The sequence below is a fragment of the Passer domesticus genome, chromosome 3 (assembly GCF_036417665.1).
Source record: "Passer domesticus isolate bPasDom1 chromosome 3, bPasDom1.hap1, whole genome shotgun sequence".
Lineage (NCBI taxonomy): Eukaryota > Metazoa > Chordata > Aves > Passeriformes > Passeridae > Passer > Passer domesticus.
This window is the reverse complement of record NC_087476.1, coordinates 2,758,081-2,774,403: the sequence shown is the minus strand read 5'-3', so window position 1 is coordinate 2,774,403 and position 16,323 is coordinate 2,758,081. Positions and strand designations below refer to the sequence as shown.

Below are 16,323 nucleotides of genomic sequence, written 5' to 3'. Positions count from 1 at the left end.
GAGCTTTAATAAGTTACTTAAAACCAAACAGGCTGTGTGTGCGGGTGTGTTTTTGTTTGTATCAATATCCTCCTCCTCCAGGAACATGTGCATTGTTCAGCTGCCAAAACCCTACGTTGATTTGAGCCTCCAGAAGCAGCAGGAAATTGAGATTTTCAGAAGCCAAGTCAGCCACAGCTGGATTAAAAACGTTACTCGTAGTTTCTCTAAAACATGGCAACAAAATGCCTGGTTTATAGTCCTTAATATGTGTTTAAAAACGTTCATGGGGCAGCCACACATCATGCAAATCGTGTCCCTTGGCAGGGGAGGGCTGGGTTGGCAGTGGCTTGAGGTCCCAGACAAGGTGGTGAGCTCAGTGTGCGAAGAATGCTTCATTTGCATCCTCACAAATGGCCCTTGCTAATCCAAGCAGGAAGCGTAGGAAATTTATCTGGGGTGATTTAATAGAAGAGGGGAGAGTGGAGGCCCATTAACTGCACTGTGATTTTGCCTGGACATGGTGGGACAGCAGATCCCAAAACCACGAGTTGGAGCAGTGAGGGTTTGGAACAGGGTGCTTTTGGAACAGGTTACACCCTTGGGACGCTGCTGCTGAATTGTCTTGGCTGCTGCAGCTCCATCAGAAGAATCTTAAATATCAGCTCAAGGCAAAGGTTAGTTGTAGTTGCAGTTTTTCTAAGTCTGGGGCTTAATTTATGCTCAGGTCCTGCTTCTGTTTCCAAATCCACCATCAACTACTTTGCCTTCTGTTACAAAATCAATTCCTTTGGATTTCACAGTTTTCTGGTGTCTCAAGAGAGCTGAAGGAATTCTGGCAAACCTTTTAACTAAACAGGGAAGAGAGTAGTAAATAATATTGTAAATACACAGTTTAGCTGCTTGCAAAGCAGGGCAAGTTTGGAAACCTCCAGAGCTTTGCTGCATTTCTCATTGGGATGCCAGGGTCAATTTAGGAACTGGGAAGAGAATTTTAGAGACAGAATTCAGTGCTGTCACCTCCCCACTTGTCATGACTCAGCCTTGCTCTGGCAGGGAGTGACATTTGGAAAAACAACTCATGACTTTTGGATTTAAGCATTTTTTTCCCCCACTTCCATCCTCTCTGGGACAAACATCCTCTCTGGGAGATGAGAAGAAGAAAATAAATCCCCCAACTTGAGGTGTGTGGGACCTGACTGTTGCATAGGGCAAATTGTGTCCATTAATCACCGCTGAAATATTCCTAGGTCTTCAGAAAAGTGTTTGTAGCTGTTTCAAATTTGCCATTAAAAATTAAGGAATGTTTTGAACAGCCAGATGGTAACTGATGGACCTCAGTTCTTCTTGTGTCTACAAACTGAGTATATTATTTATACATTTATCTAGGGACTTGAGGATTAATAAGTGCATGTATAACACTTGCTCTTAAAAAAAGTCTCTTTTCATATGGGTGCAAAAAAAAATGTGGTATTCTCCTGTTATTCCTTAACCAAGAAATGACCTTTCCTGAGCTGGAGAGAGGCAGCAGTTATTTTATTGAGCAATCCTTAATGCTGTTGTGCAGGTTTCAGTAACTTGATCACGTACAAAAGATCAATTTTAAAATCCATGGGATGACCTCCAGGCTGGGCAGGCTTTGCTATTAACCTTGGGCTGTTGAGGGGGTGGCTTTGGTTGGGTGGTGGTTTCTTGTGTTAAAATTAAAATTATAGTGTGTGGAAATGTTCACCCTTTTCTTTAGCTGCCTCCACGAAATTAATTGTGACAGATCTTCGAGTTCTGTCACAAATTTCCCCAAATGACCTCTGTAAATCAAAACCTCCCTGTGTAAAGGATGTATGAAGCTCCAGGGATTGGCTGTGGATGGATAATATCATTAGCATGACTTGTCCCTCTTTTGTTTGCCTTCCTGAGCTGTCTGCTCCCTCTGCTCTCCCTGTTGCAAAGGTCAAGGCTGAACTTTCTTTATCTACTCGGGATTTACTCCGTGCTGCAAAGATTACTCACAGCATTCTGGGGCTTGGAAGAGGGTGTGAACTCATTGTGACTGAAGTCAATAAGATAAGTCCTGGGCAACAACTGGAATGTTTATGGGAATTAATTTTTTGGAAAATCTCCAAATTGATTCTAATTACTCCAGGTTCCTTTGTAGCCTTATTATTATTATTACTATTTTTTAAACTATTGATTTGCTTGTGGTGTAATTTTACATTTCCCATACAAGACCTGTTGAAAAGATTGATTTTTTTTTTGACAGGTCAGACAAAGGAGGTTTATTCTGTCTTGCAGACATAACTGTAATTGATGTGTAACTGATATGAGCTCAGAGATCAGTGGTGTATCAGTCTGGCACAGCCCTGTGAATCAGCCGTGGTATTTGTAAGGCAAATCATTCATTAAAGCTGCCCAGCAAACCCTCTGAGCCTTTTTATTAAGAGAAAATGTTTAAAAATGAAACAAGTGCTGACTTCACTGTACTTTTGTTGCAGTTTGTGGTTTCTAGCTGCTTTCCCTCTTGTTTTGCAGAACAGAGAGATTCCAAAGACTGGCACAGGGTAAAAACTCTTCCAAGGAATGAGTGCAGCTAACTGGAGCTGACAAGTGTGTTAAACCAGGCTGGGTTTTTCCTCTCCAGCCATTGTAATGTCTTTATAATTAGTGCTTTGTAGTGGATAATTCAGTAATTGAGGATCTTTATAAAGATTTGCTTTTAAGGTATCTGTTTCTGGATTTAAACCAGTTTACTTTTCTATACCCACACACAGTTTTTTTGCTCATCAAGTCATGGTGCTTAAACTCAATTTGGTTGTTTTTAAGGAGTTCTGGAAATTGAGAAAAAAATCCTGAGGATTTTTGTAGCGTTGCAGCAGCTGAGCTCAGTGATTTCTGCTTTGATGAGGAACTGGGTGAAGCCCAAATATATTTTACATAGGAAAGAATATTTTTAGAAGATTCTTCTGCCATTCCAATTCCTGTTTTCTTTCTGAAACATACGACAGTCCTGAAAAAGGTTGTGAGGAGATGGGCCTTGGGGCAACCTGGGATGGTCGAAAATGTCACTGCCCATGGCAGAGGGTTGGAATGGGATGAGCTTTAAGGTCCTTCCAACCCAAACTATAATTCAAGCCAGTAATAATTTGCTGATTTCAGGTGGATTATGAACTTCAGGCAACAGTTGGGTTAAAATGAACAGCCCAGTGTGTTAAAACTTTCCTGAGTTTGGCTTTGGACTGAAGTTTCTTTCTTCATACAAAGCTGAAGAAGCTTTTAATCCTTTTGAAGAAATGAAGATTAAGGCCAATTCAGGCAGAATCCTGGCAAAGCTTTATATATTGAGAAAACGCTACCAGAAAACAAGAATTAGGGTCTCAAGGACTAAGCAACGTTAATTCACTTTTTTTACAGGGTTAGGCGCAAAGTGGGGGAACGGTAACAAACACACGTGACTTGGAATTTAAAAACAAACAAAAACTGGAATGGGGTGTTCTTGCAAGCCCACACAAGCTCCCTGTGCTCTGTGTTAGCCAGGAATCCCATGCTGGGGAGGCAGGATAAGCTCCTGCTTGGCACAGCCCGGGCAGTTACACAATGTTGGGTCTGCCCAGAACAAGGTGAAGCCGCCTTTCACCTGCCTGGGGTGTGTGGGTGACTCCTTAGCCTGACTCCAGAACTCCCCTTAAAGCTGCTAAAAACTGAAAATAAGTCGTGACTTAGGAGCTCTTGCTGTGGGGAGTGTTAGAGACCTTGAGATCCCTCAGTCATGTAATTTTAGTGTGGAAGTGCCTGAGTGGTGAGGTGGTAAAAGTGCACATAAATTGATTTCTTGTAGAAAATTATAGATAAGAGAGTGTGTTGATTGGGGTGAATGTACATGGAGTGGAAAAACAGTTATAAATTAAAAAATATCTCTGTGATGTGACAAAGTGTATATATATATATCACATATTTCCATGAGCTATGCAAGGAATATATGTGCAATAATAAGTAAAAAGTGAACACGTCATGGTCCTATTTACTTGGTTCTGTATCTTACAATTTTGCACACAAACATCCATTTGCCTCACTCACAGAGTCGAGATGCCTAGAGAGGAAATGCTGACAGGATTATAGAGATGTTCTTAAATGTGTAGATATATAAGAAGTGAAAAAGTTGACTGGTTGGAGTAACAAGAAAAATTGACTTTTAAAAAATAACTCATGGCAGCAGGAGCACGTTTGGGTGTACACTTCACTTCCACTCTAGGAAAGGACATACTTGATCAGAAAAGGAGGCAAATGCATGAAGGCATTGCTATTTATGGAACTAATCTGCAGAACTCCACACTCCCAAGAAAGCAGGCAATTACTGGTAGATAGTCATGGAAAAATGCCCACATTTTCTTGAAAATCACCCAGGATCCTGCCTGATGTTAGGCAAGAACCCCACTTGGAGAGCTGTCTCATCTCAGGCATCTGTGTCCCCAGCTGTTCCTGCATTTGATTGAGGAGTCTCAGCTGTTGGACACCACCAGAAATGGAATATTGGGCTCGCTGAGACCATTTGCATGCTGTGGTATGGTTACTATTTGACAGCAAAGCAATTTAAAGGGAGAAATATTATTGTCTTTGAAGATGGGTGAAAGCTAATTGCTGTGCCTTTGCTTCTCATATCTTTCCTGGCATTGTATTAATTCAGTATAAACCACTCAAGGGTGGGGAAAATTCAGATTAGGATGTGTGGAAGGGACTCACAGCTGCATTAAGCAGGAATGGCTCCCCTGGCTGAGCTGTCACAGTGGTGCATAAAATTCTGAGGATGAAATTTCTGGGTTAGATGTGATCTCGGCATTGTCATCCAGGGAACAGATTTGTGCAATGTTTTCATGTGCAGCAATGTTCCAGGAAGTTGGGGGGGCAGGGAGTGTGTGTGTGTGTATTCCCGAGGCCAAGAGCTGACATCCAGAAGAAAGGGAAGTTTGCCCCTCTTGACATCCAAGCTGGTGGGTTTTGGGCACAGAACAGCTCACAGGAAGTTCATGTTTGCAAAAACAGCACCATGAGATTTTCCTGCACTGCCAACTTAGCCTCTCTTGCATCCCTGCTCCACTCTTTCTTCAAGCATGAGCTTGTTATGTAAAATTATAGTTATTTTTGCTGGATTTTATTGGTTACTGAGCAGCCTAAAGAAGTTGGAAGAGAAGAGAAAAATAAGGCTAATTTGAAATTGGCAGAGTCATTTAAATGAGCGAATGAAATTGCTTTTTCAGTCTACTGTCAAAGCTTATTTTGTAAGAAGTGGTATTAAACCTATAATTTGGAGGTGAACTTGTGCTGGGGAAGGTTTAGTTTGGATATTAAAAACAATTTCTTCACTGGGAGGATTTCAAGCATTGCAAGGGGCTGCTCAGGGAGGTGCTGGAGTCCCATCCCTGGAGGGATTTAAAATTTGTGTGGATGTGGTGCTTGGGGACTTTATGGTTTTAGAGGACTTCTCATAATTCTGTCTGCATTAAGGCTAGACTGCATCCAGCTGCCAGTCATCTGTTTCTCTCAAAATTATCTTCTGATGTAAAAATTATATGACTAAACACTTCTGATGAGTTTCTGCAGTACCTAGAAATAATTACAAGTGTGCTGGGGACAGCAGGACTGGCACACAAGACTCTGCCACTCCCGAGGCTTTGGCTGCACAAGGGAGAAATTAATTTGCACAAGGAGCTGAAGGCTCACCATATAAACTCCTTATCTCGTGTAAAATTGAGAAGTGGGAGTTCTGCCAGGAGAGAAGGGGGTTGCTGTGCTTTTGAGGAAGTGTTTGCTCCAGCTCACGTGCTTGGACTGAAGTAAAAGTGAAAATCCGAGATGGAAACCCTGCATTAATTTTTGTGATGGATAAAAAGTAAACAGAAGTTTTGAACTGTGCTTGTATGTGTCAATGTGCTTAAAACAGACCTGTAACCTATTTTGTACTGCCTAAGTAAATAAATGGTGAGGCTTGTGTTAATGATTTCTTTTATAGCCGATTCTCTTCCCACCAGCTGGGTCACACCTATTTATGTCTACTGTTTTTTATGACAAACATAGTCATAACTAATTATCATTATCTGTTATTTAAAAGCTTTGTGCCCATATGGCAAGTGAAAACTGCTTAAACATGGGCCATATCTTCCTGAAGTGGGAATTGGGTGGCTTTGTCACTACTGGAATCATCCTTGCCCCCCCCCATTGTCCTTGGATGAACATCAAAGAGGCTTTTTTTAATCTTGCTGCTCATTTGACCAAGTTAGTAATAACCTGCTGCATTTGAGAGGAAGAGCAGAGATGAAAAATTCATTTGTTTCACGTTATGTGATCTAAAGTACAACCCTCAACTTGTGCTTTATTGATTCTTAATCTCTGGTGCTTTTTCTCCTTAAAACCCAAAACATTTGTAAAGTACCTGCAGCCTTAATTCTTCACTGAATTGAAGGGTTTTGCTGTGCAATCTGTCTGCAGGTTCTGAAGTACTCCTGGGATTATTGACCTGCTTGCAGACAGCATTTGGAGGTTGGTGGTGATAATTGCTCAGCATCCAGCTCTTCAGGAAAACTCCTCTGGAGCTGGCAAAGTCTTTTGGCTGGGATTTCTCTGGGGATTTGACTTCTGCTGCAAACAGAAAGTTGCCTGTGGTTCCTTCCCAACAGTAGGGCCACTTCCCGGAGCTGGGTTGTTTTCTTGAAAAAACCTCAACGCAACCAGAAAACAAAACCAAAACCCCTTCTGGTGCCATGTGGAAGCTATTAGAATTAATGTGTTTAATATTTGAGTGGAATGTAGCTTTCACTGAACCATTTATGGCAATTTTGAGGGAACTATCTCAACAGTTTTGGTTTTCAAGCCCACCTGTGTCTAAAGCTTCCAGTAACAGGTTGTTGAAGCTTCAAGGAGACTGTGAAGTTTTAATTGTTCTCTTGACTTGTTAAATCTACAAAACAATTTTTTTGTTTTAAGAGGAGTCTTACTCCCTCTCCCTCTCTCTATATCATTGTTTTTATGCTCAACCAATTTTGTTTTGGAGATGTTTGAGTTTAAACTCCAAAATCTTCATCTCAGGTTAATATAATGAGATCAGAAAGAGATGCAAGAGAGGGCATTTCCCTCCCTCCAACATGTCTGATTAGTAATAACCAGGATAACTTTGTGCTGTACAGCTCTCACACTCTCTGTTGCAGTAATTTTGATTGTGCAGATGTGTCCCCCAGGCTAATTTGAACGAAGATAATCTGAATGTTCAGGGTTTGATGCTCTCCCCAAGAAGGTGGATGATGCCTCATCATATTATCAGTGATTGTATGGTCAACTGGAAGAACATACCACATACAGACAGTCTTCTAATTTCCTTGTGTTCTGAAAACGGAATAGAAAACTGTCAGGGTTTGTTTCCTAAATTATATACAGGCTTAGTATGAAAAGTAAAGAAAAATAGAGACCTCTTAGTGTCTTACAGTCATTTTCCTGAGGAAATTTGAACAAGTTTTTAGTTACTTGAGTGCATCAGTTTGAGGTAATTTGTCCTTTGTTTTGGTGATGTTAATTTTAGGATGGCACTGTTGCACTTGATGCTACCTTACACTTATGGGGTTTATTCTGATTTTGTCACCAGCTCTGTAAAGTCTGAAATAAAGCTACTGAATGCAGAGGAACTTGTTCCTGTGTCTGTTTGTTACAGTAAAATGAGAAAATTGTGATTGCTGTAGCACCTCAAGATTTGCTCCAATATTTGATGTTCTTCTACCTATATGAATTTTGGTAGATGAGGAAAAACACAGGAAGCCTGTTTGTTCTCCTCCTCCTGTGAGGAGAAATCAACATTCAGCATCCTCTAGGTATTTCTGCTTTTTGTTTTCCATGAGCTTGGTCTGCAGGAATGCAGCATCTGCTGCTCTTGCATGGGCAGCACCCTTCCCTCTGCTGGGAATGCTTTTCCTTCCTGGAAAGAAGCTCTGGAAGTCTGGCTGTTTATGGCCTCCTCCTAAAAGCAGCACTAAATTTTGTGTTGTTGCAGTTTTAAAAGTAACCAAACTATCTTCCGTTGTTTGTAATTTGCATTAAAATAAGTTGTGTCTTTATCCATTTGTTTTGTGTAGAGCAGGACAGATTCTGGGGATGTAAATCTGCCTGTGGGATGAGCGTTGCATTCACTGCTCTGGGAGTATGTGAAATAAAATGACATTTTAATTAGTGCTCGAAAGTTCATGGCAGCCTTGATAAACACAAGGTTTGATAAGCATATACTGCTTTACAAATCTAATTATCCAATTGGAGCTCCTTTGAGGAGAGGAGCAGTCAGGGTGATGGTGATTTTTTTGGCTAAAGGAAGAGGGCTGGACATGAAGGATGAAGGAGAGAGAGGATGGACTTCTCTAAGAGCAGTGGCTGCACAAGGGGATTTAAGTTTTGCTTCAGCTCTACCATATTCTTCTTATCTGACTGTGAACTGCAGATTCCTCTCTTCCATTTCAAGCCTTGAAAATAAATCTAGCATTTTTCCCATTTTTTTGGCTGCTATCTAGTCCAAGAAGCATTTTACTGTGTGGGAGGGTGGCTTTTTATTGTTTGAGGAGGTTGGTTTTTGGTTTGTTCTTCTTGTTATTGTTGTCATCTTGGGGTTTTTTGTGTTAGGGGATTTTTTTTGTCTTCTTTTTTCCCCCAGCAAGAAGCTTCCTGTGCTGGTATATAATTAATTAGGTCACATCACTCAGTGGGGCCAGAACTCTGGGCCTTTATATTGTGGTAGTGACTGACGTAAGGAAACCCTATATCTTAATGTGTATTGTCTGAGGTTCTTAGGCTCATCCACTTTACTTGAATTTTCAGCCTTTTGGAAAGCACAATACCATTTTTATCCTTTCTCCTCGGGGTTTGTAGCCTCCTGCCAGCATTTTGTTCTGTCCCTCAGCAGTTGTAGCCTTACTGTGCTGATCAGATAAATGAAATGAAGGAACAGGATATCCACTCAGCTTTATCTGAGCAGTCCTGCAGCGACGAGCACTTCCAGCTCTCTGGATTTTTTAAAGCATTTCTTGGCCTGAGTTTATGATCTAAATTTTATCTATGCTTGGGAGCAAATATAACCACTCAAAAAGTAGTACCTAATATGAATAACTCCAATCAAAATTTAGCTCTGATCAAACTGCCAGAGGTCAGGGTTAGATGGGGTATTGGAAAGGAATTGTTCCATGTAAGGAGGCCCTGGCACAGGGTGCCCAGAGAAGCTGTGGCTGCCCCTGGATCCCTGGAAGTGTCCAGGCCCAGGTTGGATGGGACTTGGGATAGTGGAAGGTGTCCCTCTCCATGGCAGGGATTTGAAAGTGGGTGATATTTAAGGTCCTTTCTCACCCAAATCATCCTGGAATTCCATGGCAGTGACATTATCCATTGTTTTATCTTTCTGTTAAACCTTTTATTGGTTTAAAGGCTCTTCTCCTTACTCCTCTGAGCTCTTGGACTGGTTTTTGCCATCAGCCAACTTCCATGTTGGAATGTCCCTATATTTCTGATTCTTTCTCAGAAAATGCACCTAAAGATAATATCTTTGCAAAGTTTGCAGCCATGGCACTGTGGGAAGGAAGAATTACAATGTGCTCTGCAGAAACTTCAGAGGTGTGAAGTAAAAAAAAAAAAAGATAAAAGAGAAAAACCATATGCAGATTTTGTGGCAGAGAAGAGAGAAATAGGGATGGTTGAGAGGAAGCAATTTTCTGGTTGCTGACACCACAAACATTATCCATCGTTTTATCTTTCTGTTAAACCTTTTATTGGTTTAAAGGCTCTTCTCCTTACTCCTCTGAGCTCTTGGACTGGTTTTTGCCATCAGCCAACTTCCATGTTGGAATGTATGTATGTCACAGTCCCTAAATTTCTGATTTTCTCAGAAAATGCACCTAAAGATAATATCTTTGCAAAGTTTGCAGCTAAGGCACCGTGGAAAGGGAGAATTACAGAATTTGCAGAAACTTCAGAGGTGTGAAGTAAAAAAAAAAAGGACAAAAGACAGAGAAAAACCATATGCAGATTTTGTGGCAGAGAAGAGAGAAATAGGCATGGTTATGAGAGGAAGCAATTTTCTGGTTGCTGACACCACATCTGCACCAGCTGAGGCTTACCAGCATCTCTAGTGCAACTCTACGAGTTTTTTTTTTTTTTTTACTTAAACACCTGCCCTGAGCAGCAAAGAGGCTGTGAAGCAACTTCTGCTGAAACCTCCCACCCTTGCTCTGCTCCTGCCTGTGCAAATCCTCTCTGCAGAGCTGGCACACGTGGTTTTATCTCTCCCTGTCACCGCTGAGGTGTCTTCCTGTGCTGCTAAGAGTTTAATTGAATTGCAGGAGGAGCACTGGCAGGCCTTTCACAGTGTTCCCAGTGCAGGAATTATGTGGGATTAGTAGAACCATGGCAGGTTCACACTGCACAGGAGTGCAAGTGGTACAGAGTAAACTCAGTTCTGTGTGCTGAGTAATTACTGCAGCATGTGAACATCGATTTGGAATTGGGCATAGTCCTCCATGACCCCATTTCAGGTGATAATTAAGAATCTCGTGGTTAAGTAGTGAGCTGTGTGAAGGTGACACAAGGTGAAACTGGTAGATTTCTGTGAGAGTGTGTGATGTATATCCTGGTATGTGCTGGTTCAGCTTTTTGTGAATTATGTCAGTCTTTGGAATCACAGAATGGTTTAAACTGCAAGGGACCTTAAAAAACATCCAATTCCACCCCCTGCCATGAGCAGGACACCTTTCACTGTCCCAGGCTGATCCAAGCCCTGTCCAGCCTGGCCTTGAACACTTCCAGGGGCAGCCACAGCTTCTCTGGGCACCCTGTGCCAGGGCCTCCCCACCCTCACAGCCAGGAATTCCTTCCCAAATTCCCACTCAAATCTCCGCTTTTTCAGTTTGAAGCCATTCCCTGTGTTCTGTCCCTCCATCCCTTGTCCCCAGTCCCTCTCCAGCTCCCCTGGAGCCCCTTTAGGCTCTGGAAGGGTCTCTGAGCTCTCCTGGAGCTTTCTCCAGGTGAGCACCCCCAGCTCTCCCAGCCTGGCTCCAGAGCAGAGGGGCTGCAGCTCTCAGAGCATCTCCGTGGCCTCCTCTGGACTCTCTCCAGCAGCTCCACATCTTCCTTGTGCTGGGTCCCCAGAGCTGATGCAGTGTCCCAGGTGGGCTCTCACCTGAGCAGGGCAGTGAGGGGGAATCCCCCCCTTCCCCTGCTGCCCACGCTGTCGGTGAGCCCAGGACAGAGTTGGCTTTCCGGGCTGAGATTGTTGTGCACTCTGTAGTCCAACATTTCCTCATACCTTGATTTTCTTTGTCCTCCAGTTCCTATTCAGGTTTCTCAGGTGACACTTTCCCAGGTCAGGTCATGCCACCAACCCCTTTGCAGAGGCCATGGCTGAGATTCTGTGTGCTCTGACAGCTCTTGCTGAGCAGGGAGATCACCTGGCTGCCTCCAGGTGAGAGAGGTGAGAGGCAGAGGAGTCCTGGAGTGCTTTGGAATTGCTGTTGGCGTGATGGCAGGCTTGCTCATGGCAGTCTTGGACACTGGAATGTGTCTGTGGAGTCACAGGCTGGAAGGTACCTCTGGAGGTACCTGCTCCATCCCTCCCTCCTCAAGCAGGGTCTCCTGGAGCTGTTTACCCAGGATTGTATCCAGGTGTTTATTTACTATCTCCAGAGATAATTTATGTAGCTCTCTGTGCATTAATAAAACCATAAGTTGTTTGTGTACTGCTGGAGAGTGACCTGGTTCTGAGTGGAATTTGGATTGCACCTGCCTTGCTGAGATGTGGGAACTAAGCTGACAGAACTCAGTATAAATACCAGCTGTCACTGGATGATTGTGTCCATAATTAATATGTTTGAAAGTGAGAGACAAGTTAGTTTTCAAGGCACTAGTGATGTCAGCAGTTAATTATACCTTCATTTCTGAGGGGTTGTTGGCAAGCCACAAGTCTGCACCTTTTGGAAAATTATATTTAGCAGGACATCCATCCAGAAACTATAAAAATTAATCACAATTATCTAATGTTCATCTTGAATAATTATCTTCTAAAAGAAAACTTGGTTTATACCTCATGTTGAAGTGGTGCCCAGAGAAATTCCAATTCAAGCAGTGCTGATTGCTTCTTGTGTAATTGGCTGCTTTGGCTTGTGTGGACACAACCTCTTGCAGGACGTCCTTTGTCCTAAAAAATCAAGGATTTTAAAATTATTTTTTATTTCAGTCATTTTACATTGGGGGACATCTTGCCTGAGTTTTGGGGTTAACTCTGGAGGTTCTTTAGCACATCAGTAATTATAACCTTTAGCAAAATTTGCCAGCCACCCTCCAGGTTACCATGGCTTTTGAAACAACTTTTTTTTTTTCCCTTACATTTTGAACATTAACTACTTAGATCCTTGAACCTTTACAAGGGCAGATGCTGGTAAAGTGTTTTTTAAATTTGCTCTAAGGAAAAACATTGGATAGGAGAAGATTTGAACAGATTAATTCAGACACTGCTGGTGAGGTAGAAAGTTGAGTTTTTAGTTCATGTGTTCTGCTCATCATGTGCCTTGCTGCAAATTTTGGCAGATACAATTCCAAAGACTTCACTGGCACTAACAAGTTCTCAAACTGTTGCCAAGTTTATAAAAGTCATTAAACCTCGTTTATTGTCAGGATTAATGCTTAGAAAGAGCTTGATTCCTTCAGGAAAAGTATTGAAATCCATCCTTGCAGAAAAATGAAGTTAATTTTTATCACAAAAGAAAGTAACTTGACAATTTAGTCTCTCCTGGCATTCCTTAGGCCAACAAGAAACTAATTACAGCGTAATTGTGCTTTCTCCTGCTGTTGTCCCATCTGTGTACAGTGGTTTATAAAATATTATAAAAATGGAAGAAATGGCCATTAAGTAAAAATCTTTGCTGTTTTGCAAATGATTGTGCTTGGAATTATGACTGGAGTTTTGGACTGAAGTTTTGCATTTGCAGGGGAACATAATGAAAAATAATGAGTTTATAGTCAGACTTGAAAATCTATTTATGGGAACTCAAAAAGGGGGGGAAATCTTATGCTGAAACAATTACTAAATTTTTAATTATGATTTGAAGGATGTTATTTGAAGACATTTTAAAACCTATTTATAAATCACATTCTTTTAGAATACAGTACCAAAGGCAGTATGGAAAATGAGTAATAATGGCAGGAGTACTTGTTCTCCCTTAAAAGGAGATACTCAGTTTATTATTTGAATTCTAAGTCACTGGAGCCTGTTCTTATGTGAGTCTCTTGCCACTGATGCTTTATTGGGAATCTTCTTCATTGCTAAACCAAGTGAATATATTAAAATTATGGCTTCTCCTATAAGGCTCATTTATAACCTTTTTCTATTATTAAATGCTAAAAGAAAGAAAAATTAAAAATTAGACCAATGGTGCATCTGAATTTGGGGGAGAATTTCCTCTGTGTCTCAAACATTGTTTAAGGTTTTTGGGTGACAGAAGGGAAGGGAAGGGACCCCAAAATGTGCTTGAGAACTCCCTGCAGGGTGGCCTCACCCTGTTGCCATGGCAGTGCCTCTTCCCAGGAAGGGCACAGTGCCCAAGACAAAGCAAACTTGTCCACAGAGAGAATTATCTGTTGCTACAGGATTTGTGCAGAGACCTGTAGTGATCACAGAGGACAAAAAAAACCCATTGGAAGTGATTTCAGTGCTTTCAAGATGATGCTGGTTTAAGAGCTGCCTCTTTCTCTCCTTCCTAGTCGTCTCCTTTCCCTTTCATCCATCATGTTTGTGATGTACAAACATGGATAAGCAAACTGTTGGCTTGATCTGAGCGGAATATATCAAATTATAGAACGGTTTGGGTGGGAAGGGACCTTAAAACTCATCCCATTCCAACTCCTTTTACTATCCCAAGCCCCATCCAGCCTGGCTTTGAACACTTCACAGATCCAGGAGCAGCCACAGCTTTCCTGGGCAACCTCTGCCAGTGTTTTACCACTTCTCAAGTATTTTGGGGATCACAGTTCTCTTCCTGTCTGGTCCATCAGTTTGCTGCCCAGGAAGCAGAATTAGATGGATTACTGAATTTTTGGCTTCCAGTCAGCTGTTAAATGCTGCAGTAACATCAGACTGGGGTGGTTTTGTCCTGTGCTGGGTCTGAGTAGCACTTTTCCACCTCTGAGCTGCTAATGCAGGGTATTTAAGTTCAGGAAGGCCAAATCCAGACCTGAGCAATTCTGAGGAGGCATCAAAACCCAGCATTTTCTGCCCTCTTGGGTGAATCTCCCTTTTCCTGGCCTGGTGTTCTTGCCTAGGTGACCACAGCTGCTCTAAATGTTTTATTAAATTTTATTCAATTTTATTATTTTTTATTATTTTTTATTAATTTTTAACTAATGTAGAACTATGACTTACTTCACCAATAACTTGGAGTATTTGATGGAATCAGTGAAGTGAGCACATGGCAGCTTTGTCTGCTGCGTCACAATTCTCCCCGAAACCATAAAAGAGCTGCCAGTGCTGGAGTTTTGTTTTAACCCCCTGCAAGGTTTGCCTTGCCATTTATCCATTGAAACAATGCAGCCACAGAGAACTTCAAAGTCTCTTTGTTTCATGGGCAGTGATTGAGGCAGAGCAGGTTCCTTCCTGTAAACACTCACTTTCCATGGCTCAAAGTCTTTATTTTTAAAAGTATCTTTATTAGGAATCACCTGCTGATGCTGTGTCCAGGAGTTTTTCAGTGTGTATGATCCTTCTGTGCTGTGGGAAATTAAACTAATCTTTCCATGTTCTTAGAGAGCTGGACAGGGTGGATTGAAATGAGGTTTTTTTAAAATGTTTCTACATGCTATAACTTTTTATTCCTGGTAGTTAAAGGTAGACCTTGCACACAGAACCACCAGTGCATATCATGTTTATCTGATGAATCACTGCTTCAAAATAGCCTGTTCCCTTTCATCAGGTTTTAAATTAGCAGTGGTTTAGGAACTGATGCAGATGGAAATACTGTTGATCATCTGAGACTGCTTATTGCAGTGAAAGATTTACTGCTGATAAGTCTTGTGATGTCAGCAACAAAAGTGGTGCTGGTTCAACTCTGCTCACTTCAACTCCAAACCCCACAAGGTAAATAGGGGCAAATTGAATTGTTTGAAATGGCAGCTATTTTCTAATAATCTGGGTGATTAATTATTCCCTATTCTACCTTCTGTCCCATTTGTTACTGATACTGTCTGCTCATCTCCTGGCACTCAGACTTCTGATGCCGTGGAGATTTTGGCTGAGGATCTGTGCTGCTCTCATGTGGGGGTCCCTCTTTAGGTGGAGCATTAGTGTAGCAGTTTCCTTGACAGAAACATGAAGTGCCTGTTCATAGATTTATGCTTTCCATTAAGCTAAAGCAAAAAAAAAACCCAAAAAACAAAAAACAAAAACAAAAACAAAAAAAACCAAACCAAACAAACAAAAAAAACAAAACAAAACAAAAAAAAAAACACCCAAAAACAAAACCCAGAAAGAATTTTATTTTTGCCCTTTGGTACTTGAAAATTAGGTGGTTTTTAATTTGTTTGCAGTAGTTTTTCTGTGAAAACAAGGCCATTTTCTGTGCTGTAGCCTTGCGTGTCTGGTTTTTGTTGTGGCATTTTTCATTCTGGGATTTTACTGGAATAATTCAGTAAAATATCCCAGTGTATAAACCAGGTAGTCTGTAAGCTGGGAGTAGGGAATGGATTTAGCTGCTTATCCCATGTTTCTCATTTCTTGATAAGGAGGTCTCATGGAAAGGTTTGTAAGACACCTTTGGATGAGACTGAAGATAAAATGTCATATTTTGTGTGTAAGATACGTTCTGTCAGCATTTATTTATCACATAACTGAAATGACTTTGTTTTGCTGAAATATACCTTCACACCACAGGTTTCAGAGGCCGAGGGATCATAAATAGTGAAGTATTTCATGTGCTGGAGCTATCAGAGAACCTCAGTGCTTGATGCAAAGTGCTGCCATCACTTTGGGAACCTGTATTGTGACAAGGGGAAGGTGGCATCAAGATATGAAAAATATGAAAGCCTGAAATGAGAAAAATACAAATTGGGAATTTATCTGTACCTCTCTTAATGGTAAAGGTTATGAACTGTTGGAACTGACTGTGACAGGTAACAGAGTTCCTGTTGGCAGGAATGAGGATATGTTTCCAAAGGGAGTAGTGATGGCCAAATGTTCTAATTGTGGACCTGGGGTTTGCAGGGTCATGTTGGCTGTGTAACTCTCCTTTCCAGCTTTAATATCTCTGAATATTGAGAGGATATGATGGGCAGACTGAGTGTGGTGCATGGCTG

At 41.5% G+C, this 16,323-nt stretch overlaps 1 protein-coding gene across 4 annotated transcripts in view; it reads left to right on the top strand.

The window, feature by feature from the left end:
- KIF13B (kinesin family member 13B) overlaps nt 1-16,323 on the top strand; it is a 120,207-nt gene that overhangs the window by 12,997 nt on the left and 90,887 nt on the right. The window lies entirely within an intron of this gene.